The 23682-nt window shown below is 42.6% G+C and overlaps 2 long non-coding RNA genes across 2 annotated transcripts in view; both read left to right on the top strand.

The window, feature by feature from the left end:
• LOC138437619 (uncharacterized) overlaps positions 1-15220 on the top strand; it is a 30932-nt gene extending 15712 nt beyond the window's left edge. Inside the window, exons 3-4 of the long non-coding RNA XR_011256040.1 lie at positions 14118-14270; positions 14720-15220. This is a non-coding gene — a long non-coding RNA (uncharacterized lncRNA). The remainder of the gene's footprint in view (positions 1-14117; positions 14271-14719) is intronic.
• A 63-nt stretch (positions 15221-15283) lies between these two features.
• On the top strand, positions 15284-18851 carry LOC138437621 (uncharacterized). Its single transcript, XR_011256042.1, has 2 exons — positions 15284-15437; positions 17932-18851. It is a non-coding gene; the product is annotated as an uncharacterized lncRNA (long non-coding RNA).
• The last annotated feature ends 4831 nt before the right edge of the window (positions 18852-23682 follow it).

The raw sequence follows: 23682 nt of genomic DNA on the forward strand, positions 1-23682 counted from the left end.
AGCGAAGAATCTTCAACAGACTCAGACTTAGACAACAAACTTATGGTTGCAGGGACAGGGGGTGAACAGATAAATTGGGATTTGGGGATTGACTTGTACACACCGCTATATTGAAAATAAAATGCCTTTCCATGAAAAAATAAGATAAAAAATAAAAAAACAAAGGATCTCCATCAGTTTATAAATTGTCTGCGACCTATTTTTGATCTGCCCAAGGAGCATCAGAGAACCTAAGGGAAAAGCCTGTAGATTGGGAACAAACTTTTAGAACCAATAGTCTTCAAGAGGGCAGTAGAAAAGAGTAAAAGAGAAAAAAGCTCTAAACAGGAATATATTTGGTTGGCCAAAGAGTTCGTTCAGATTTTTCCATCAGATGATATGGAAAATCCAAAAGGAAATTTTTGGCCAACCCAATATTTTGTGACTCCTTATAATAATAACAGCTATTGCTACCTATGAGGTAAGGATTATCTCCATTCTACAGATGAGAAAGCAGGCTCAGCAAGGTCAAACAACCTGTAAGTGACTGGCTTTAAACTCAGGTCTGTGTGATTTCCAAGCTTCATCTCATTTCTCCCGACTAGAGTATGTTCCTGGCATGAAAAGCAAACCTTCCTTTTGTTGTTCAGTCACTAAGTCACGTCCAACTCTGCGACCCCATGAACTGCAGTACAGCCAGGCTTCCCTGTCCTTCACTATCTCCCCGAGTTCCGTCCTTTAGTCTCACCTATTTTTAGGAAAATATTTGAGATGAAGACATTGGAGACTGGACACTGGAAATTTCTGCCGCATGTCCCTTGTTAGTGGTTAGTCAGATACTCATGCTTCCTTTCTTAGACATCCATAGGAATTAAGGCAGAATCTACTCACTCATTCATTCCTGGTACAGATTGTTTATCTGTCAGAAGCCAGAACTGGGAAAGGTCATTTGAATAGATACATCACAAGTCTACCTGAAGGCAAAATGATAAAAAAAATTCTTATAGCTTTCAGGCTTGCTGTGTTTATAAATAAACACAGTGGAGTGTGAGTTGCTCAGTCTTGTCTGACTCTTTGTGTTCCCATGGACTGTAGACCACCAGGCTCCTCTCTCCTTGGGATTCTCCCTGGAGTGGGTTGTCATTCCCTTCTGCAGGGGATCTTCCTGACTTGGGGATCAAACCCAGGTCTCCTACATTGCAGGCGGATTCTTAAGTATCTGAGCTAAAGGGAAGCCCTGCAGATGATAAAGCTCTGCAGTTTATAAAGGTATTTTGAAGCGGAACCAAACAAGCCGTTCCTGTATTGTCTGTACTGTCTGCATACACGTGCATTGTACTTTCTCGCTATAATGGCAGTTGAGTAACTGTGACGTAAAACAAAATCGTTACCAGCTGGCCCTTTGAGAAAAATCACCTCTGGCCCAGGACAATGCTCCAAACGGAAGTGAGGAAACAGCAGAATAGTTTTTAGGTCACTTAAGCTCCAAGCCCAACTGCCCCTGGGTTCTACCCCTCAGAGAACATCCTGACACTCCACAGGCAGCCTAATCACATCTAAATCCACAGTATATACTGTTCCCACCCCACCTTCCTTGTTCCTGCCCTGATCCTCACCGTGGTTTTTCTTTCGTTTTGATTTTCCATCCCATGCATAAATTCTCCCTCTGTCTCCTATTCCCTAAATTACACGCAAAGCTCTATTTCCTATTCCTATTCTATACTCACCCTAATTCCACTGGGGTTCCAACTGGGGATGCAAGCTCTACTCCTGAGTTTGGCCAATGGGGAAGGAAATTAAAGGCAGAAAGAGAGTGGGTTTGGGGTGTTTATTTTCCTGATTACTTTCTCGCTGGAAGCAGTGGATTTGCTGTGTCTCTCTACCAAAGGCCACAGTCCTGTCTGGGCAGCCCTCTCCCTTCAACTCCTCTCCATAGATTCTTTTTTTTTTTTTTTTAATTCATTTGTTTTTGGCTGTGCTGGGACTTCGTTGCTGTGCTCAGGCTTCAGTAGTTGTTACAGACCCTAGAGGACAGGCTCAGTAGCTGTGGCACACAATTTAATTCCTCCCCAGCATGTGGGATCTTCTCGGATCAGGAATCGAACTCATTTCCCCTGCATTGTCAGTCTGATTCTTAACCACTACACCGCCAGGGAAGTCTCTCTCCATAGATTCTGAAACTACTCCCTCCCATTGCTCCTTCATTGCTCATGATTTCCTGGTCTTGCTAACCCTGGGGGACCCACAGTGTCTCCTGTTGCTGCTACTGCTGCTGCTAAGTCGCTTCACTCGTGTCCGACTCTGTGTGACCCCATAGACGGCAGCCCACCAGGCTCCCTGTCCCTGGATTCTCCAGGCAAGAACACTGGAGTGGGTTGCCATTTCCTTCTCCAATGCATGAAGGTGAAAAGTGAAAGTGAAGTCGCTCAGTCGTGTCCGACTCCTAGCGACCCCATGGACTGCAGCCCACCAGGCTCCTCCACCCATGGGATTTTCCAGGCAAGAGTGCTGGAGTGGTTTGCCATTGCCTGCTCCACAGTGTCTCCTATTGATTTACAAATCCTGATCACATCTTTGGCCATTGTATATCTTTGGAAGAATGTCTATTGAGACCCTTTGCCCATTTTTCAGTTGGGTTATTTATCTTGTATATCATTGCATTGCAATAGTTCTTTGTCTACTCTGGTTATAAACCTCTTGCTAGATGTATATGTTTTGCAAATATTCTCTCCCATTCTGTGAGTGATCTTTTCATTTTCCTGATGTGTCCTTTGAAGCACAGAAGTTTTGTTTTAATATTGTTAAAATTATTCTCTATTTTTTCTTTTTCTCTAGTGCTTTTTGTGTTATATCCTTTAAGAAGGCTTTGCCTAACCCAAGATTCCAAAAGTTTGCTCTTATGTTTTCTTATAAGAATAAGTTTTACATTTAGGTCTGTGATCAATTTTGAGTTCATTTTTTTGCACCGTATAAGGAAGGAATCCAGTTCCATTCTTTTAAATATCCCTATGGATATTTAGTTTTTTCAGCACCATTTGTTGAAAAGAGAGAAGTACTATTTCCCCATTAAATTAATTGATTTTCAGCAAAAGTCTTAGCACCTTTGTTAAAAATTAATTAACCATAAATCTAAGGGTTTGTTTCTCGATGTTGATCTATATGTCTTTCTTAATCCCAGTGTTCCGCTATCTTAGTAATACATTTTAAATGTATTTTGCAAAGGTATCAAATCACAATGGACTGAAAAAGAAAAACTTTGTTGTTGGGTTTTTTTTCCCCGACACCAAAAAGAAATGTGCCAACACCAGCTGTTGCTGTTCAGTCGCTCAGTCGTGTCCGACTCTCTGCGACTCCATGGACTGCAGCATACACAGGCTTCCCTGTCCTTCACTGTCTCCCGGAGCTTGCTCAAACCCACGTCCATTGAGTCGGTGATGCCATCCACCATCTCATCCTCTGTTGTCCCCTTCTCCTTTTGCCTTCAATCTTTCCCAGCACCAGCTGAGGGTCCTATAATTCAATTCAATTCTGACAATATCTACTTGGAAATAGTGTCAGGTCCCACAGAAGAAGAGTTGACACCTACAGGATACACCCCCTGCATCCCACTTCAACACACCAGTCACAAGTCCAGCTGTCACCTGTGCTTCCAACCACTGGCTAAAGATTAGAGGGTCCTACAACACCCTCCTTGGGTTCAGTTAATTTGCTGGACTGACTTACAGAACTCAGAAATATTTACTTATGTTTGCCTATTTGTCATAAAGGGTATCATAAGGGAAATGGATGAACAGCCAAATGAAGAGATGCATAGGGTAAGGTATGTGGAAAGGAGCTTGGAGCTCCCATACCCTTTCCTGTGTATCAGTCTCCCCAAATCTCAAAGTGCTCATCCAACTGGAAACTCTTTGAACCCCATCCTTTCAGGTTTTAATGGATGCTTCATTATATAGGCACAATTGATTGAATCATTGGTCATTGGTGATTGAACTCAATCTCTAGCCCCTCTGCTTTCTTGGCAGGTCAGGGGGAAGAGCAGGGAGGACCGAAAGTTCCAACTCTCTAAACACTTGGTTGATTCCCTTGGCAACTACCCCTCATCCTTAGGAGCTTTTAAAAAGTTGCTTCACTGACATAAACTCAGGTGTAGTTGAGAAGAGTTTATATAAATATGAAGATACCTTTATCCCCTTAATAGGAAATTCCCAGAACTTTCAGAAAACCAAATGTCTTTCTTACTATAAATCACAATATCACAAAACCAACTGGTCCTTCACCCCAAAGAGCTTGAGACGCTCTGGCAGGTGAATTCACCCTACCTCCTCCCAGTTGATCTAAATTTCAAGGTGAATAACAGCCCAATGTGGTGTGAAGCAGGGGCTATTTCTTTCAGAAAAACATTGAGTTGTATGTATTGCAACAGTCTGTTTACCTGTCTTCTTGTCTTGACTGTGAATTTTCGGAAGGCTAAGACATCTTTTGTTATCCTTGTCATATGAGCTTTAAACACTCCATATGTGTTCAGTTCAGTTCAGTTCAGTTGCTCAGTCGTGTCCGACTCTTTGCGACCCCATGAATCGCAGCACGCCAGGCCTCCCTGTCCATCGCCAACTCCCAGAGTTCACTCAGACTCACGTCCATCGAGTCGGTGATGCCATCCAGCCATCTCATCCTCTGTTGTCCCCTTCTCCTCCTGCCTTCAATCTTTCCCAACATCAGAGTCTTGTCCAATGAGTCAGTTCTTCTCATCAGGTGGCCAGAGTATTGGAGTTTCAGCTTCAGCATCAGTCCTTCCAATGAATGTTCAGGGTTGATTTCCTTTAGGATTGACTGGTTAGATCTCCTTGCAGTCCAAGGGACTCTCAAGAGTCTTCTCCAACACCACAGTTCAAAAGCATCAATTCTTTGGCACTCAGCTTTCTTTACAGTCCAACTCTCACATCCATACATGACCACAGGAGAAACCATAGCCTTAACTAGACAGACCTTTGTTGGCAAAGTAATGTCTCTGCTTTTGAATATACTATCTAGGTTGGTCATAACTTTCCTACCAAGGAGTAAGTGTCTTTCAATTTCATGGCTGCAATCACTATCTCCAGTGATTTTGGAGCCCCCAAAAAGAAAGTCTGACACTGTTCCCACTGTTTCCCCATCTATTTCCCAAAAAGTGATGGGACCAAATGCCATGATCTTCGTTTTCTGAATGTTGAGCCAACTTTTTCACTCCTCTCTTTCGCTTTCATCAAGAGGCTTTTTTTAGTTCCTCTTCACTTTCTGCCATAAGGGTGGTGTCATCTGCATACCTGAGGTTATTGATATTTCTCCCGGCAATCTTGATTCCAGCTTGTGCTTCTTCCAGCCCAGTGGTTCTCATGATGTACTCTGCTTAGAAGTTAAATAAGCAAGGTGACAGTATACAGCCTTGATGTACTCCTTTTCCTATTTGGAACCAATCTGTTGTTCCATGTCCAGTTCTAACTGTTGCTTCCTGACCTGCATATAGGTTTCTCAAGAGGCAGGTCAGGTGGTCTGGTATTCCCATCTCTTTCAGAATTTTCCACAGTTTATTGTAATCCACACAGTCAAAGGCTTTGGCATAGTTAATAAAGCAGAAATAGATGTTTTTCTGGAACTCTCTTGCTTTTTCCATGATCCAGCGTATGTTGGCAATTTGATCTCTGGTTCCTCTGCCTTTTCTAAAACCAGCTTGAACATCTGGAAGTTCATGGTTCACATATTGCTGAAGCCTGGCTTGGAGAATTTTGAGCATTATTTTACTAGCGTGTGAGATGAGTGTAATTGTGCGGTAGTTCGAGCATTCTTTGGCATTGCCTTTCTTTTAGTCTAAGTGAATATACACAAATGAATATATAAATAAAATGAGTTTTTTTTTCCCCATGGGCGAACTAAAAAGGCAGGTTCAATTTGCGAGTTGTGAATACAACTTGGTTTATGGACATCAAAATACTCTAGAAGTGTTTCTTAAGTGTCCGTAGAAATGCTATGCTACCACAGAGAAGGGAAAAGGATACCATGCTCAAATAAGTTTGGAAAGTTTGCATTCAAAATGAAGTTAAAATGTGTTTGTTTTTTTTCTAATTGCAGGACTTCGTAAAGCTTGTGCTCTGTAATGTGCACTGTGATTTTCATGAGGAGACAGTTTCGTTGCCATGTTCACCCTCTTTGGAAAAGCTTTTCTCTGGGACTTCTGTGCTGTGTCCACACTTCAGGAACTATTGGTGTAGTTCAATAAACATTTATTGAGTGCCTACTATGTACCAAGCATTAGGATTACAAATATGAACAAAACAGACAATGTTTCCTGTCTTCAAAAAATGATCCAGCAAGGGAGATGGCACCTAATTCTTATGATTTCAGGGTGGAATGTGCAGTGAAGAAATTGTGTTTGGGGGAGAGATGGAATATAGAAGACAATGCTGTTAACTCTCTCAGGGCAGGATGCAGTATTAGGAAACCCTCAGAGAGGATGCAGACAATGAAACAGATTCTGAAAAGTAAAGAAGCCATTACTCACTGGTTAGACAAATGGGAAAGGACTATCAACCTGTCTGCCAAGGCATCACTCAGCTGGACTAGTGAGATAACGGCTCCCCTACTCTCCTGGATCCCCAGGGCACACTGACCGATGCCAGAGACGCTGTTGACTTGGTCTATACTGAGCTGCGTCCTCTGTAGTTGTACAACATGGTGACTCACTCCATATACCTATCATACGTTGTTCTCCATTTCAACTCATCCTCACCATCCCACACCACCACACTGCTTAGAAAACTCTGGCCTAGCACAGTTCTGGACTACTTCACATCACAACAGTAGAAAACTTCACTTGTGTGCAGCTATAGTAAAGAATCCGTCTGCAAAGTAGGAAACTGGGATTCGATTCCTGGGTTGGGCAGAGTCCCTGGAGAAGGGAATGGCTATCCACTCCAGTATTTTTGCCTGGAGAATCCCATGAATAAAGGAGCCTGGCAGGCTACATATAGTCCATGGGGTTGCAAAGAGTCAGACACGACTAAGCGACTAAAAACTCTTTTAACTGGGGCTTCCCTGGTAGCCCAGATGGTAAAGAATCAGCCTGCAATGTAGGAGACCAGGGTTTGACCCTGGGTTGGGAAGATCCCTTGGAGAAGGGAATGGCTATCCATTCCTTTAATTGGAATGGTGCAAACAGCAACACAAACATTAACAAGATTAAATGCAGTGTATTTATCTCATCCTCTTCTTGTTGTCTTGTCACTGATATCAGGCTGTGTTTCTGGCTCTGAGTCTTATTTGCTTGGGCCATTTTCAAATTTCCTAAATTACATAGGATCAAACAGATCAATTCTTGAATTTCAGACACCTCCAAGTATATATAGGCAGTGCAGGGACCAATAGAGGCAATTCAATAAGTGGCACTTTATTTATTCACTAAGGAAGAAGAAACTAATGCTGGTAAAACCTCCTTTGGAGCTGGCTATCTGCTTATCAACAAAGGTCCATCTAGTCAAGGCTATGGTTTTTCCAGTAGTCATGTATGGATGTGAGAGTTGGACTATAAAGAAACCTGAGCACCAAAGAATTAATGCTTTTGAACTGTGGTGTTGGAGAATACTCTTGAGAGTCCCTTGGACTGCAAGGAGATCCAACCAGTCCATCCTAAAGGAAATTGGTCCTGAATGTTCATTGGAAGGACTGATGCTGAAGCTGAAACTCCAGTACTTTGGCTACCTGATGCAAAGAGTTGACTCATTTGAAAAGACCCTGATGCTGGGAAAGACTGGAGGTGGGAGAAGGGGATGACAGAGGGTGAGATGGTTGGATGGCATCACCGACTCAATGGGCATGAGTTTGAGTAGGCTCCAGGAGTTGGTGATGGACAGGGAGGCCTGGTGTGCTGCAGTCCACGGGGTCTCAAAGAGTCGGACACAACTGAGTGACTGAACTGAACTGAACTGAACTGATCTGCTTATCTATGAGACCACAAAACCAAAATCCTTCAGGTTTGCTGCCAATAAATGTTTTTAAACATATGCTTTGAAGGAAAAATTGATTTAGAAGTTCAAAGTTCTACTGCTCTTTTGATCTTTGAGTCAGTCTATGCTTATCCTTTTATTTTTTGATACATTGCAGACTTCTTATTAAATCATGCTTGGAATGCATGCTTATCCTGTGTTCAAAGTTATCTTTAGGGAGGGTTCATAGCTAATAATTCTCTAGCAGGTGAGGGCCCAGGACAAATTACACTCTGTTCCTTCTTCCCAGCACCAAACATTTATGGCAGATTAAGTGATATTAAAATAAATGCAAAGAACAGACAGAAGTGGAAAAATAAGATGCACAACAAGATGACTGACAGCATGAGGGATCCCAAGGTCCCATAAACAGTGTCAGAGGATCCATATTGGAGAACTTCATAGGCCATTGGTGTTCAATCACTAAGTCATGTCTAACTCTCTGCTACCCCATGGACTGCAGCACCCCAGGCTTCCCTGTCCTTCACTATCTCCTGGAGTTTGTTCAGACTCATGTTCATTGAGTCAGTGATGTCATCCAACCGTCTCATCCTCTGCTGCCCCCTTCTCCTACCCTCAATCTTTCCTGGCAACAGTGTCTTTTCCAGTGAGTGGGCCCTTCACATCAGAGGGCCAAAGTATTGGAGCTTCAGCTTCAGCATCAGTCCTTCCAATGAATAGTCAGGGTTGATTTCCTTTAGGATTGAGTGGTTTGACCTCCTTGTTGTCTAAGCAATTCTCAAGAGTCTTCTCCAGCACAGTTTGAAGCTGACTATGTACAGATCTTTTTATGTTTTCTATTGCCTAAACTATTCTTACACCCAGTTAGTTGGTCACTACACAGAAACAAAATGCAGGAATCTCATTGGCTAGAACTTTGTAAAATCCTCTAGCATACATTATGGACGGAGGTTCATGACATTGTATAGGAGACAGGAATCAAGACCATCCCCAAGAAAAAGAAATGCAAAAAAGCAAAATAGCTGTCTGAGGAGGCCTTACAAATAGCTGTGAAAAGGGAAGCCAAAAGCAAAGGAGAAAAGGAAAGATAGACCCATTTGAATGCAGAGTTCCAAAGAATAGCAAGGAGAGATAAGAAAGAGATTGCCTCAGCAATCAAGGCAAAGAAATAGAGGAAAATAATAGAATGGGAAAGACTAGAGATCTCTTCAAGAAAATCAGAGATACCAAGGGAACATATCATGCAAAGATGGGCTCAGTAAAGGACAGAAATGGTAGAGACCTAACAGAAGCAGAAGATATTAAGAAGAGGTGGCAAGAATACACAGAAGAACTGTACAAAAAAGATCTTCACGACCCACATGATCACAAAGGTGTGATCACTCACATTCACCTAGAGCCAGACATCCTGGAATGTGAAGTCAAGTGGGCCTTAGAAAGCATCACTACGAACAAAGCTAGTGGAGGTGATGGAATTCCAGTTGAGCTATTTCAAATCCTGAAAGATAATGCTGTGAAAGTGCTGTACTCAGTATGCCAGCAAATTTGGAAAACTCAGCAGTGGCCACAGGACTGGAAAAGGTGAGTCTTCATTCCAATCCCAAAGAAAGGCAATGCCAAAGAATGCTCAATCTATTACACAATTGCACTCATCTCACATGCTAGTAAAGTAATGCTCAAAATTCTCCAAGCCAGGCTTCAGCAATACGTGAACTATGAACTTCCAGATGTTCAAGCTGGTTTTAGAAAAGGCAGAGGAACCAGAGATCAAATTGCCAACATACACTGGATCATGGAAAAAGCAAGAGAGTTCCAGAAAAACATCTATTTCTGCTTTATTGACTATGCCAAAGCCTTTGACTGTGTGGATCACAATAAACTGTGGAAAATTCTGAAAGAGATGGGAATACCAAACCACCTGACCTGCCTCTTGAGAAATCTGTATGCAGGTCAGGAAGCAACAGTTAGAACTGGACATGGAACAGCAGATTGGTTCCAAATAGGAAAAGGAGTATGTCAAGGCTGTATATTGTCACCCTGCTTATTTAACTTATATGCAGGATACATTATGAGAAATGCCAGGCTGGAAGAAGCACAAGCTGGAATCAAGATTGCCGGGAGAAATATCAATAACCTCAGATATGCAGATGACACCACCCTCATGGCAGAAAGTGAAGAAGAACTAAAGAACCTCATGATGAAAATCAAAGAGGAGAGTGAAAAAGTTGGCTTAAAGCTCAACATTCAGAAAACTAAGATCATGGCATCTGGTCCCATCAATTCATGGCAAATAGTTGAGGAAACAGTGGAAACAGTATCAGACTTTATTTTGGGGGGCTCCAAAATCACTGCAGATAGTGACTACAGCCATGAAATTAAAAGACGCTTACTCCTTGGAGGGAAAGTTATGACCAACCTAGACAGCATATTCAAAAGCAGACAGATTACTTTGTCAACAAAGGGCCATCTAGTCAAGGCTATGGTTTTTCCAGTGGTCATGTATGGATGTGAGAGTTGGACTGTGAAGAAAGCTGAGCGCTGAAGAATTGATGCTTTTGAACTGTGGTGTTGGAGAAGACTCTTGAGAGTCCCTTGGACTGCAAAGTGATCCAACCAGTCCATCCTAAAGGAGATCAGTCCTGGGTGTTCATTGGAAGGACTGATGTTGAAGCTGAAACTCCAGTATTTGGCCACCTGATGCGAAGAGCTGACTCATTTGAAAAGACTCTGATGTTGGGAAAGATTGAGGGTGGGAGGAGAAGGGGACGACAGAGGATGAGATGGTTGGCTGGCATCACCGACTCAATGAACATGGGTTTGGGTCGACTCCGGGAGCTGGTGATGGACAGGGAGGCCTGACGTGCTGTGGTTCATGGGGTTGCAAAGAGTTGGACACGACTGAGTGACTGAACTGAACTAGCATACACTCAGCTGTCTCAGTGGGGATTTTGAGGGGAAAAATTTTTGATTGCCCTGCCCAACTGAATGCATTTCTTAGGCTCAGAGTCTGAATTCTGACTCTACAGTGGCCAACCAATCCTGTGAGCTATGGAGAAGTGGGAAAGCCAAAATGCATTCCTTGGGAGCAAACTAAAACTCACCTCTCAAGGAAGAATACACTGGGATCTTCATTCTGCAACTAAAGATCCCCCATGCTGCAACTAAAACCTAATAAATGAATATTTTTTTTAAAAATACACTGGGATCCACTCCAGAAGATGAGTTGCAGATATACCAAAGAGGCAGATAGAGACAATGGGGAGGGATATTGAAAGTTGACAAAACCAAGACAGGAGGATCAGACTGATACAAACACCTAAGAATTTCTGCCCCAGATCTCAGGTGTTTGATACACTGGGCAGGAGAGGCCCAGGGCATAGGGCCTATGAGATATTTGGGACTTTTGAAAATATTTGGGATCTTGCAAAAAATACTGCTCTATAATACAAAGAGAAAAATCTCAGAATGTAAGTTAATGAAGGTTGCTGTGCTGTGCTTAGTCACTCAGTCGTGTCTGACTCTGTGATACTATGGAACTGTAGCCTGCCAGGCTCCTCTGTCCATCGGATTCTCCAGGTAAGAATACTGGAGTGGGTTGCCACACTTCACTCCAGGGGATCTTCCTGACCCAGGGACTGAACCAGCATTTCTTATGTCTCCTGCACTGGGAGGCAGGTTCTTTACCACTAGTGCCACTTGGGAAGCCCCTAGTATTTAAAAGCATGAACTGTGAAGCCACATTGCCTGTGGTCAGATCCTGGCCCCTCATTTACTTTGTAACTTCCGGCCAACACCACCTGAGCTGTTGTTTATAGTCTCCCTGAGCTTCTATTTCCTCATGTTCTGTAATCCCATATATAAGATGGGGATAGTTATACTACTAACTTTAAAGACTGTTGAAAAGGTTAGATGAGCAAAACAGTTAGACACATGCTTGGCATACTCTAAGGATGTGTACTGACTGTTATTGCTATTATCATTGCTTTCTTACTTGGAAAGAATTCCAAAATGTGAAATTGTAGCCAAATTAATGAACTTCTCATGAGTTTCTCAAATTAAATGAAAGTAAAGTAATTTCAGGGCTTCCCTGATAGCTCAGTTGGTAAAGAGTCCACCTGCAATGCAGGAGAAAGTGAAGTTGCTCAGTCATGTCTGACTCTTTGCGACCCTGTGGACTGTAGACTACCAGGCTTCTCTGTCCATGGAATTTTCCAGGCAAGAATACTGGAGTGGGTTGCCATTTCCTTCTCCAGGAGATCTTCCTGACCCAGGGATTGAACCCGGGTCTCCCGCATTGTAGGCAGACGCTTTACTGTCTGAGCCACCAGGGAAGTCAGCAGGAGACCTGGGACTGTATAGTCCATGCAGTTGCAAAGAGTCAGACACTACTGAGTGACTTTCACAGGAAAGTAATTTCAAAAGCAAAATTATAAGAACTCTTTCCAAAAGATTTCTTAAAACACTGTATCAAGCCAATACAAATATAAAGAAAATAGTGTCAACCATGACCAACTCGTGGCCAATCTTGTTTATCTACATCCCTACCCACTGCCCTGCCCCCAAGCCAGGATTATTTTCAAAAACATTCTAGACATGCTTCCTATCATTTTGTTTGTAAATATTTCAACATTTACTTTGAAAAGACAAGGACTCTTAAAAAAACATAACCACCAAAACACAAAATATAACCCCCCAAACCCAGTAAATATAAATAAACAATAAAATTGTAATACCATCAAATATCTAGCCAGAAGTTCAAATATGTGTGTTTATTTATAGAGCTGGGTTTTTTTAAAGAGTTGTTTGAATTAAGGTCCAAATAAAGTCCAGTCATTGTAAATGAATGATGCCTCTTAAATGCCTTTTGATCTTCTTACTGACAATTTTTCTTGTTGAATAACCAGGTGTTTGTCCCATGGAATTTGTCATAGTCTGGATTTGCTACTTTGTACCTTTCAGAGTCCCTTCACACTCTTCCTAGTATTTCCTCTGAGTTCTTTGGCAGTCAGACCAAGTTACCTGATTAGATTCTTATGTAATCAGCATTTTTTAGAAACCTCAGTCAGAGGACGTCTATCAGGAGGCACACAGTATCTGCCTGTATTTCTTTTTGAGACATTTGCAACCACTGATGATGATTGCCTAGATCCATTAATTCATTCAATGCTGTAAAATGGTGATATTATAATTCTATCATTCCTTCTTTTAATAATTGGGATACTATAAAAAAGAAATATTCCTTCGTCAATTAATTGGTTACCCCAAAGCATGCTGCTGCTGCTGCTAAGTCACTTCAGTCATGTCTGACTCTGTGCGACCCCATAGACGGCAGCCCACCAGGCTCCCCCATCCCTGGGATCCTCCAGGCAAGAACACTGGAGTGGGTTGCCATGTCCTTCTCCAATGCATGAAAGTGAAAAGTGAAAGTGAAGTCGCTCAGTCGTGTCCGACTCTTCAGGACCCCATGGACTGCAGCCTACCAGGCTTCTCCATCCATGGGATTTTCCAGGCAAGAGTACTGGAGTGGGGTGCCATTGCCTTCTCCACCCCAAAGCATAGTTTGTATAAGAGAGGCAAGGTAAATGTTTGATTCTTTCTCTTTATTAACAGTTTTCAGAATAATTACTTAGTTCTCTAGCATCTTCCAGTAGAGGGTTCTTTGGTATTTTGGTCACAGTTATTTCTTCATAGTAGGTTATATTACAATTAAATGTACATTTAACTTCTTTTTTTTAAAACTTGCTTTCACTGTTAAATATTTTTTTATTTAACATAATTTTTCTAATTATATAAAATATCAAAAGATATCTTGAATCTGAAAAAGAAGGTACATTCAACGACTAGCTTGTATTTCTATTCTTTCTAATCAGTTTCTTTTTCTCCCTATAGATAACTGTTCATTTTAATGGTATATTTTCCCATTGTCCTTTTCTCTGCCAAATAAGTAAATATACATAAAGATTTGTATCTCCCTCTTTTTAGATAAACATTGGCATATTAAACCCTCTTTTTTCTATCTTGAGCAAATAACATAGCAAAAAATTTAAAAGTATATTTAATATATGATGTGGTGCTATTTTAATGTTTGCTATAATAAGCAAGCAGGCCTACACAAGCTTTAAAAAAAAAAAAAAAAAAAGCCCGCCGCTTTTATCTTTCCAGCTAGATAAGATCCATCTCTAAACCAGGCCAGTTTGAGGTGCATAGAGTGATTGAAACCAGCCGGCTGAACGAGGGAAGCTTCGTGGAAAGGATCCCGGTGCAGAGTTCTATCCTGAACACCAGACCTCTGTGTAGGGCTTGGGCTTTCAGAAGGTAAGATGAATGATCTCATTAGGTGGACCGTATTAGCTGTTTGACTCTTGACAAATACAGCACCTTAGAATGCGAGTCACAGAAACAGCACCTTAGCATGAACACTTCTGTGCTGTTTTGTAGTTTGCGGCTCAAAACATCCCTTTGTATCCGGAGAGGTGGACTCTAGACCCAGAAGCGCATCGGGCAGCAGGGGGCGGGGGCGGGGCAGCAGGGGGCGGGGGCGGGGCCGCAGGTGAGTTGTGGGTGGGGCTGGGGCGGGGTCTGACTGATTAGGGGGGCGTGGCCGGACTCCCTCCGGCGAGGAAGGTGGAAAGCTGGCTAGGCTGGGTGGCGTGGAGTGAGCGTCTGCTAGCCCACCGAGCTCAGCCTGAGCAGCTGAGGCTCTTCCTGTGGGGTGATTCTTCCGTCTAAGCCCAGTCACCCCTCTTCTCTCTCGCGGCCCCCAGAACCGGGTGTACCAGGCAGCCGAGAAGGAAGAGAGGCCGGTGGAGTGAAGGAGCGAAAAGTGTCTAGAATAATCTGGGATGCTCGTCCTCTCTTCCGCACAGTCTCAGGCTGCATCTCTGTGACCAGGTCTCGCTGGGAGGTCTGTCTTCTATTACACTCAACGTCTGCCCTCTCGGTTCCTGAGTTATTTGCTCAGACTAACTTTGGTGTTCATTAGAAAGTGTATTTCCCCCTGCATTGACAGCGGCCCCGTTACTGGGATGGAAAGAGGAGGAACATAATAATCTAACCTCCAAAGAAGGCTCCACCGGGGATTCTCAAGTCTCTTGACTCAGAAAAAGGGCAGGCATGAATGATTGTAGGCACGTTGATGAGGGCATATACCCACGTAGAATTCTGTGTGGCTGTGAAAAAGAAAGACGGGTAGATCTATAGGTACCTATATAGAAGAATGTGAATAACATATTGATGACTACAAAATAAATCAAGTTGCAAAATTATGTGCATGTTTGTAAATGTATTGGAAAAGTGCATAGTAATGTTATCAGAGATTTCTTCTTTAGGAAGTGAAGTTGAAGAATAATTCTATCCCCGGCAATGCTTTCTGCTGCAAGCAAAGAACACCTCAACTCAGTGGCTCACACAATAAGAAAATGTATTGCCTTCAAAACAAGAAGTCCATGGGGAGGGGGACCCTGGGGTTGATCCCTTCAGCAGGTCAGAACACCATTCGAGACCTAGGTTCTTTCCATCTCTCTGCTTTGCCATTCTCTGGGAGCAGGCTTTGTTTTCTGGCAGCTCCCCTCAAGGGGCTTACTTGCAGCAGTTTCAGGAGAAGCATCGATACTTAGAATCCTCAGCAGAGAAGGCCAAAGGCACCGAGTGAAAGTCAATTTTGATCAAACTTCACCTGTCAGGGGAGTCTCCTGTCTCCCAGGAACAAGTCTGTCTTAGCACCCCAGCCGCACTTCATCACTGGCTGGAAGCCGCCCTGGGAAGCACAGCCTCAGGTGCTCAGAGACTGTCAGTCAGTTAGGGTCCCTGTAGGTGGAGAGCTGAAAAAGCATTCTCTCTTTTTAGGAATAAATGCCCCAACAGACTTTTCCTGTGTGTTACAAGGATCACATGTCCGTGTGTAAACCAGCTGAGACCACTATGATTGATAAAGATAGACCAATAAGGACCATGCCTTCAAGATGGTCAAATGCCCATCTCCCCAGAAGCATGTGTCTGTTGGGTGGAAGATGGGAAACTGCAAAAATATTCTTTCTGTTCAGTTCAGTCACTCAGTTAGGAAGAAGAAAGTGAGCACATATTACTTGTATAATGATAGAATAGGAAAGTTAAGAGAATGGGGTTTAGCATCAAAAAGAAAAATATTTGATTCCGTTTTTGTGACTTATAATCTATAGTCTTGGGCAAGTAACTTAACATCTTCGGGTCATTATTATTAAAAAGTTGAAAGTGCTTGTCATGTTTTAAAAAATATAGAATACATTAAAGAGATATAGGTTTCTTTTGTCCTAGGGAACAAATTATTTCATATCTAAAGATTCAGAAACATATGTGTTATATACCACTTTAGGTTTAGTTATTGTTTTAATATTTCAAAGAACTGGAAAAATACATTTCTTCTATAAGCACAAAGGAAAAAAGTCACAATGATTTATTTTTAACAAGCTGAGTAAAAGGTCCTTATAGTTCCTTTCAATTTATTTGCTGTTTAGAATGATAGAATAATATATTTCCCAGAAGGTTATAAGTTATGAAGTTCTGTGGCTGTTTTGAAAATGATCAGTTTAGTTCTGTTTAGTCATATAGTTAAATATAATCTTGGCTCTTAATAATTTAAATTATATGAAAGCCCAGTATCTTAATATCACTTTAAGATATGCCAAGAAAACTAGGAAGCTGGGGAATCTTGATTTATTAGTAGGTTTGGGTTTAGATATTTTCCAAAAGATACTGGGTCTTGCAGAAATGAAGTGGTCTTTAGAATGTAAAGTAAGAATTCAGATACATCCCCAAACTCTGATGAGATCTTAGTAGCATCATTTATCTTTGCTGCTTTTTAGTTTTCTTGTTAAACAGCTTGTTAAACTAAGCTGTTTAAAGATTTCACCATATCAGTTATCTATTGCTGCATAAAAAGCCCCTGAAATTTAATGACTTAAAACAAGAATCCTTTAATTTCCTCAACATTTCTTTGGATTATTCATTTAGACTGAGCTCAACTAGATGGATGTTCTGCTGGTTGTCTAGGCTCACATCTGTGGTAACAGTCATCTGGTTGAGAGCTGACTGATCTCTGAGGCCTCAGCTGGGATACTCATCCTCCAGGAGGCTAGCTCAGGCTTCCTCACATGTCATTCTCAGGGAGCAAAATAGGGCAAGCCCAGTGTTCTAGCACTTTTAATTCTCTGCTTGTATCATGTGCTGAGTTGTACGTGCACGCTCAGTTGTGTCCGACTCTTTTCGACACCATGGGCTGCAGCCTGCCAGGCTTCCTCTGTCCATGGGATTCTCCAGGCAAGAATACTGGAGTGGGTTGCCATTTCCTTCTCCAGGAGATATTCCTGACTCAGGGATTGAACCCACGTCTCCTGTGTCTCTTGCATTGATAGGTGCATTTTTTACCACTGAGCCACCTGGAAAGCCCCTGCTTGTATCATATCTCCTAATATTCCATTGGTCAAAGCAAGTCCCATGGCTATACCACATGTCAGTGTGGGAGGGGTCTACCTAAGAGACTGGATCTGGGAAACAGTGATAGAGTGGGAGCCATTATTGTAACAATTTGCCCAAGGAACAGCACATAAATCAGTCAGCAAATAGAGAATTACTGCAGATTCTAAATTCTAAATGAGTTATAGTCATAAAACTTGAGGGTAAGTAAAGCAAGTTACTCAGAGTACATTTAAAACTGCACAATACCTGGAGAAAAGAGTGGTTTTGAATTCAAAGCGAAATTTATTAATATAGCAAAATTGTCATTCATTTGACATCTGCTTGGCTAGAAATACCCTCCCCAGATGAAAGGTGATGTGGACAGTCCCACTCAGAATCTAGTCTCATCTTGACCACCTATCTTAGGAGCTTCTCTGCTCCCTTCATTTCTTTTCCTTGCACCTGAAATCAATTGTCTTTATACATTTAAAAGCGTTTGTATGTTTTAACTATACATACATTTGTTTATTGTCCTTTCCTCCAGTACAGTATATAGAAAGCTCCATGATGACAAGAACGATGTCTGTTTCACTTCTAATCTGTACCCAGCATCTAGCATGGGACTTGACATGTAACAGGACCTAATAAATGTTTCTTGAGAAGTGAATGAAATGATGGACTTCTCTGGTGGTACGGTGAGTAGGAATCTACCTGCCAGTGCAGATGACAAGGGTTTGATCCATGGTCTGGGAAGATTCCACATACCACGACGCAACTTAGCCCATGCACTACAACGACTGAGCCACTCTCTAGAGCTTGTGAGCTGCAACTACTGAGCCCATGAGTGAGCGCGTGCATCCTCAAGCCTGTGCTCTGCAGCAAGAGAAGCCGCTTCAGTGAAAAACCCAAGCACCGCAATGAAGAGTAGCCCCTGCTCATCACAACTAGAGAAAGCCTGCGCAAAGCAACTGAGATGCAGCACGGTCAAAAATAAAAATAAATACATTCAAAAGTTTGGGGGACTTCTCCGGTAGTACAGTGGGTAAGAATCTGCCTGCCAACGCAGGAGACACGAGTTTGATCCCTTGTCCGGGAAGATGCGACACGCGCAGGAGCAACGACCCATGCACCACAACTCCTGAGCCCACATGCCCCGACTACTGAAGCCTGTTCTCCACATGAAGAGTAGCCCCCGCTCTCCAAAGCTAGAGAAAGTCCATGTGCAGCAACAAAGACTCAACACAGCCAAAAATAAATGAATGAATGTATTTTAAAAGGTTTTGAAAAGCAAATGAAATGAAAATCCACACGAATGCAACACATACCTCCTGATGTGTCCCAGAAACATGCATCTTCTGTTCTGAAACTACAGTGACCTTTCCCATCTCTTAATGGGTGATTCATCCTGTCAATAATTTGCCAGGGGAGGGCAGTAGCTCCTGACTTTAAACTCTGGTCTCCCTATACCTCTTCTGTGAACCAATTCTTCTCTGAACTCTGGCAGAATCAAGTCCCATGGATTCTACCTGAGCTCAACCTGAGCTCTGCCTCCCACCCTCCCTTCTACCATTTCCTTTGGGGGCTTTGTCACTTCTGATCAGGATTCCCAACTTAGCCTCCAAACTGGGCTCCTTGCCAGCCGTCCTGCCCAATCCCACCTCACCTTCTTGTCAGCTGCCAGATGTCATCATAAAAATACTTGAAAAACTAATTCTCGGGTGAAAAACCTCCCCCAAACCTAGAGAGAAATCAAGTCCGAACATTTTGGCGTGAAGTTCAAGGCGCTCACAGTCTGCCCTGAGGTCCCTCTCCTGGCTCCTCTCTCATCACCGGCCCTCCTTCCTCCCATGCAACCCCTGCCCCAGCCGTGGGGAATGTTCCAGTGTTGAATAAATGTGCCTACCCTGCCAGAATGGCTGTAACTTGATGCCAGCTGTCTCCTTTACCTGGCATTTATTTCTTCACTTCTCCCCCACCTCATGATCTCCTTTATCGCTGCTCAGACCTGACTCAGAATTAAATTCTCAGGAAGTCTGTCCAGCCTCCACTGTTCACGTCTCTGTTAAAACTCTCGAATGTGATATTGTAAGTCTGCAATCCCAGTTCCTACTGTTTCCAACAAGCAAGGAGATTTGTTGAATAAAATGATTGAAGGAAGGAGGAAAACAAGAAATTAAACATAAAAAAAAAGTGTGTTCCACAGATGGCACCCCATGCTCCACCTCTTTCTTCCTTCTGCCTCTCTGTTAGGCTGGATAAGTTACTCCAGGAGGCCTTTTGTGGAGAATATCTGTGGTAATTGTCTGCCTGACATCCCTTCCTTCTTTTGCAAACAGCATCCTTCTTCCTTGTAGAAAAACCTTCCCATTTAGTGTGTGTGTGTGTGTGTGTGTGTGTGTGTGTGTGTGAATGGCTTAGTTGTGTCTGACTTTTGTGATCCCCATGGACTGTAGCCCACCAGGTTCCTCTCTCCATAGAATTCTCCAGGCAAGAATATGGGAATGGGTAGCCATTCTCTTCTTCAGGGGATCTTCTCAACCAAAGGGTTGACCCTGGGTCACCTGCATTGCAGGCAGATTATTTTATCATCTGAGACACCATGGTTTTGCTCATATCCAGCTCCCAAGGGACTCTGTGTCCTCAGACATAATGACTGGCTTAGGATTGGGCACATGACCCAAATGAGACCATTCAAAATCCTCCTTGAAAAAAAAGTCTTCCTTGAGACTTTTCTGCCAATGGGATTTGGGGAAATGCTCTCCTGCCTCTGAGGAGACTAAGCTGGTAGGAGGTAAGTTGGAGCTGCCAGTGATCATTATATTATCCAGTAGAGAAGACCTGTTTAACAGAAAGGGAGTCTTGATAACATCATTTGAGCTCCTGGATCAAGATGTGCCTGAAGCCAACAGCCTTTCCTTCCCATGGGTAAATGAGTTGTCTTTTCATTTTATCTATTTACTTTGGTGTTTATGCCAATTGCACCTGAAAGAATCCCCAATGATTTTATTTTTTGAATAAAAATGCTTCATTATTATCTCACCTTTACTCTGAGAAAGTGTGGATTAGACATGAAAAGTAAGGCACTGCTCTCACAATATCAGGTAGGAGGTAAAATCTTTGGGTGAGGAAACTATGGGTCTCTAGCCTCTCTTGGTTCAGTTTCTGTGAGTCAGAGCAGAGTCCTGGGTCAGAGCAGCTTCATTCTTGTCTGGTTGTGCAAGAAATCAGGCAAACCCATTTCCAAATGTAAATACCAAAATTCATTCCTTTGGCCAAGTTTAGCTTTTTTTGGCTTAGTTCTCTTTTGGATTGTAAACTTTCTTACTGTTGCAGATACTATCCGTATGGCCACTTTAAAATGTCTGGGTTAAGAAGCCTGGTGCTTGGTACTTCCCTGGTGGACCAGTGGCTAAGATTCTGAGTTCCCGGTGAAGGGGGCTAAGGTTGGATTCCTGGTCAGGGGACTAGCTCTCACGTGCTGCAACCAAGAGTTCACATGCCACAACTAAAGATCCTGAAATAGCACTGCCAAATAAATTAATTAAAAGAAGAATAAGAAACCTGATGTTCCTTCTCCAAGTACTAAAGCCATGGGCCTTTCCACCTTGTTCCCCCTGCTCCCAGTGATTTTCAAAAACCATAAAGTTTATTCTTATTAATGTTCAGAAAAATCTAAAATGAGCATTTACTCCTAGGTCCTTCTGTCAAAGTCTGTCTCAAGCACAGAAGGTGTATCATGGCTGCTGAATAGAAATAACAGGAAACTTGAGAAAGGCCTCACACATTTTTGGGGAACCAGTTGGTGCTTGTGGGTGCATACTCAGTGGCTCAGTTGTGTCAGACTCTGGAATCCCATGGACTGCAGCCTGCCAGGCTCCTCTGTCCATGGAATTTTCTAGGCAAGAATACTGGAATGGGTTGCCATTTCCTACTTTAAGATCTCTCCACATACAGGGCTTCAAAGGGTTGTTTTTTGTTTTTTTTTTTTTTTTTTTTTTTAATAATAATGTTATTTTTATTTTTTGGGGGATGACCCAGAAAGATGTTATGGGGAGGGAGGTGGGAGGGGGGTTCATGTTTGGGAATGCATGTAAGAATTAAAGATTTTAAAATTTAAAAAATAAAACTAAAAAAATGTTTTTTGTTTTTTTTTTTTCCCAAATGGAGAATCCTTCTTTAGAGGTTCTTAGTAAAATTATAGGCCATTTTTGGAAAGAGAAACTGTAAAAGAGGCAGGAGTGACAAAACTCAACTAGTACAAAAACCTGCTTTTAAACCGTTGTTGGCAGCTCAAAAGAGGCCTCTGAACCCCTGGGGTGATGCTCAGAAAGGAGCACAGGTGACATGCCCGCCAAATACAATCAGCTGGACCCTTTCACTTGAGGACAGCTTGTCTAAAAGGGTCCATGAAAAGCTGGCATTAGAAAGGAGTGTCCAGGAGGCCAGGAACACGAGCTATATATGGCTTGCTCATTGACCTTTTTTTTTGCTCTGTAGCAACCTTGAGATCACTGCCGAGTGAGCCCCTTCAAGGGGTTCTCGTTGAGATCAGATGCAAATCTTCCATCTCATAGTTACCGATAAACATGCTAGGAGACTTCCTTGGCGGTCCAGCGGTTAAGACTCCTGGCTTCCAATGCAGGGTGCGTGGGTTCAGTCTGGTGGGGGAACTAAGATCCCGCATGCTGCACAGTGCAGCCAAAATAAAAAAATAAACAAGGCTGGCACTGATCTCCCTGAAACTTATCTTGGGTCCATGCTTATGAAGCAATACACAAACTTGGCAGCTTACAACCACGTGCCATATACCACCTCACAGACTGGTATCGAGGGATCAGCCAGGCTGAGTTCTCATCTGAAGGATCAACAGAAAAACCTGCTTCCAAGCTCATTTTTCTTTTTTTAAATTAACAGGTTTTTTTAAAATTATGTGTTTATTCATTTTGCTGCATCAGATCTTATTCTCTTCACGTGGGGTCCCTCGTTGTGGTGCGCGGTGGTGCACGGACTCTAGCTGTGTCCCAAGGGCTCAGTTGCTGCAGCGTACAGGCTTTACTGCTCTGCAGCATGCGGGATCTTAGTTCCCCAACCAGGGACTGAACCCACAGTCCCTGCATTGGAAGGCAGATTCTTAGCCCCTGGCCAGGGAAGTCCCCTGAACTTTTTAAAAGGAGTTTCTTTTAAAATATGGTTTGCATTCATGATTCAAAATTCAAGAGATACCAAAAGATATATGCAGCCGAAGTCACACCCATCTCTGTCTCCACTTCCCTAGTCCTCCCTCACTGGAAACAACTATTGTTACTACTTTGTAAATCCTTACACAGACAAAATCTATACTTACAAGCAAGTACATATATAGATTCTTTTTCTCTTTTCTCTTTTTGAAAACAAGAAACAGAATGGTAGTATGCTGTTCATGTGGCTATATATCTTGCTCTGGCTTATTATACTTAAAAATGATTTTGGAGACTGTGCATATTAGCACATAAAAGCTTTCTCATTCTTTTTCTGGAGGCCAAGCATTTCATTTTATGGATATGTCGTAATTTATTTGGACTTCCCCTGTGGCTCAGCAGTAAGGACTCTGTTTGCAGTGCAGGAGACGTAGGTTCAACCCCTGGGTTGGGAAGAGCCCTAGGAGAAGGAAACGGCAGCCCATCGCAGTGTTCTTGCCTGGGAAATCCCAGGGACAGAGGAGCCTGGTGGGCTACAGTCTAGAGGGAGTTGCAAAAGAGTGAGACATGACTAAGCGACTAAACAACAACATAACTTATTTAAATGTCCCGTCTTGCTGGACGCTATAACTGAATGTTTGTATTTCTCCCAAATTCATGTTACATCCTAATGCCCAGTGTGATGGTATTAGGAACGAGGCCTCTGAGTGGTAATTAGGTCATGATAATGGAGCCCTCCTGAATGGGATTAATGTGTTTATAAAGATTAAGATGTGTTTACAAGACTCCACCTAGATCCCTCTCCCCTTCTACCAGGTGAGGACACTGCAAGAAGATGGCCCTCTACGAACAAGGAAGTGTGCTCACATGAGACATCAAATTTATTGGTGCCTTGATCTTGGAGTTCCAGCCTCCAGAAATGTGAGGAATAAATTCATGTTTTTCAATCAACTCTCCATCCGTTTTTCCCTACTATCTTATGTGTCCTGTCTTAGGACACAGCCAGTGTTGCCAGTTTCATTTGTGAATTGCCAGAGAAGGTTCATGAATATGCAAGCATGGACATATAAGAATAGATGGATAAACAGATGTTAGATCAGTTGATTGATCTATCAGTA

The sequence above is a fragment of the Ovis canadensis genome, chromosome 3 (genome assembly GCF_042477335.2).
Source record: "Ovis canadensis isolate MfBH-ARS-UI-01 breed Bighorn chromosome 3, ARS-UI_OviCan_v2, whole genome shotgun sequence".
Taxonomy (NCBI): domain Eukaryota; kingdom Metazoa; phylum Chordata; class Mammalia; order Artiodactyla; family Bovidae; genus Ovis; species Ovis canadensis.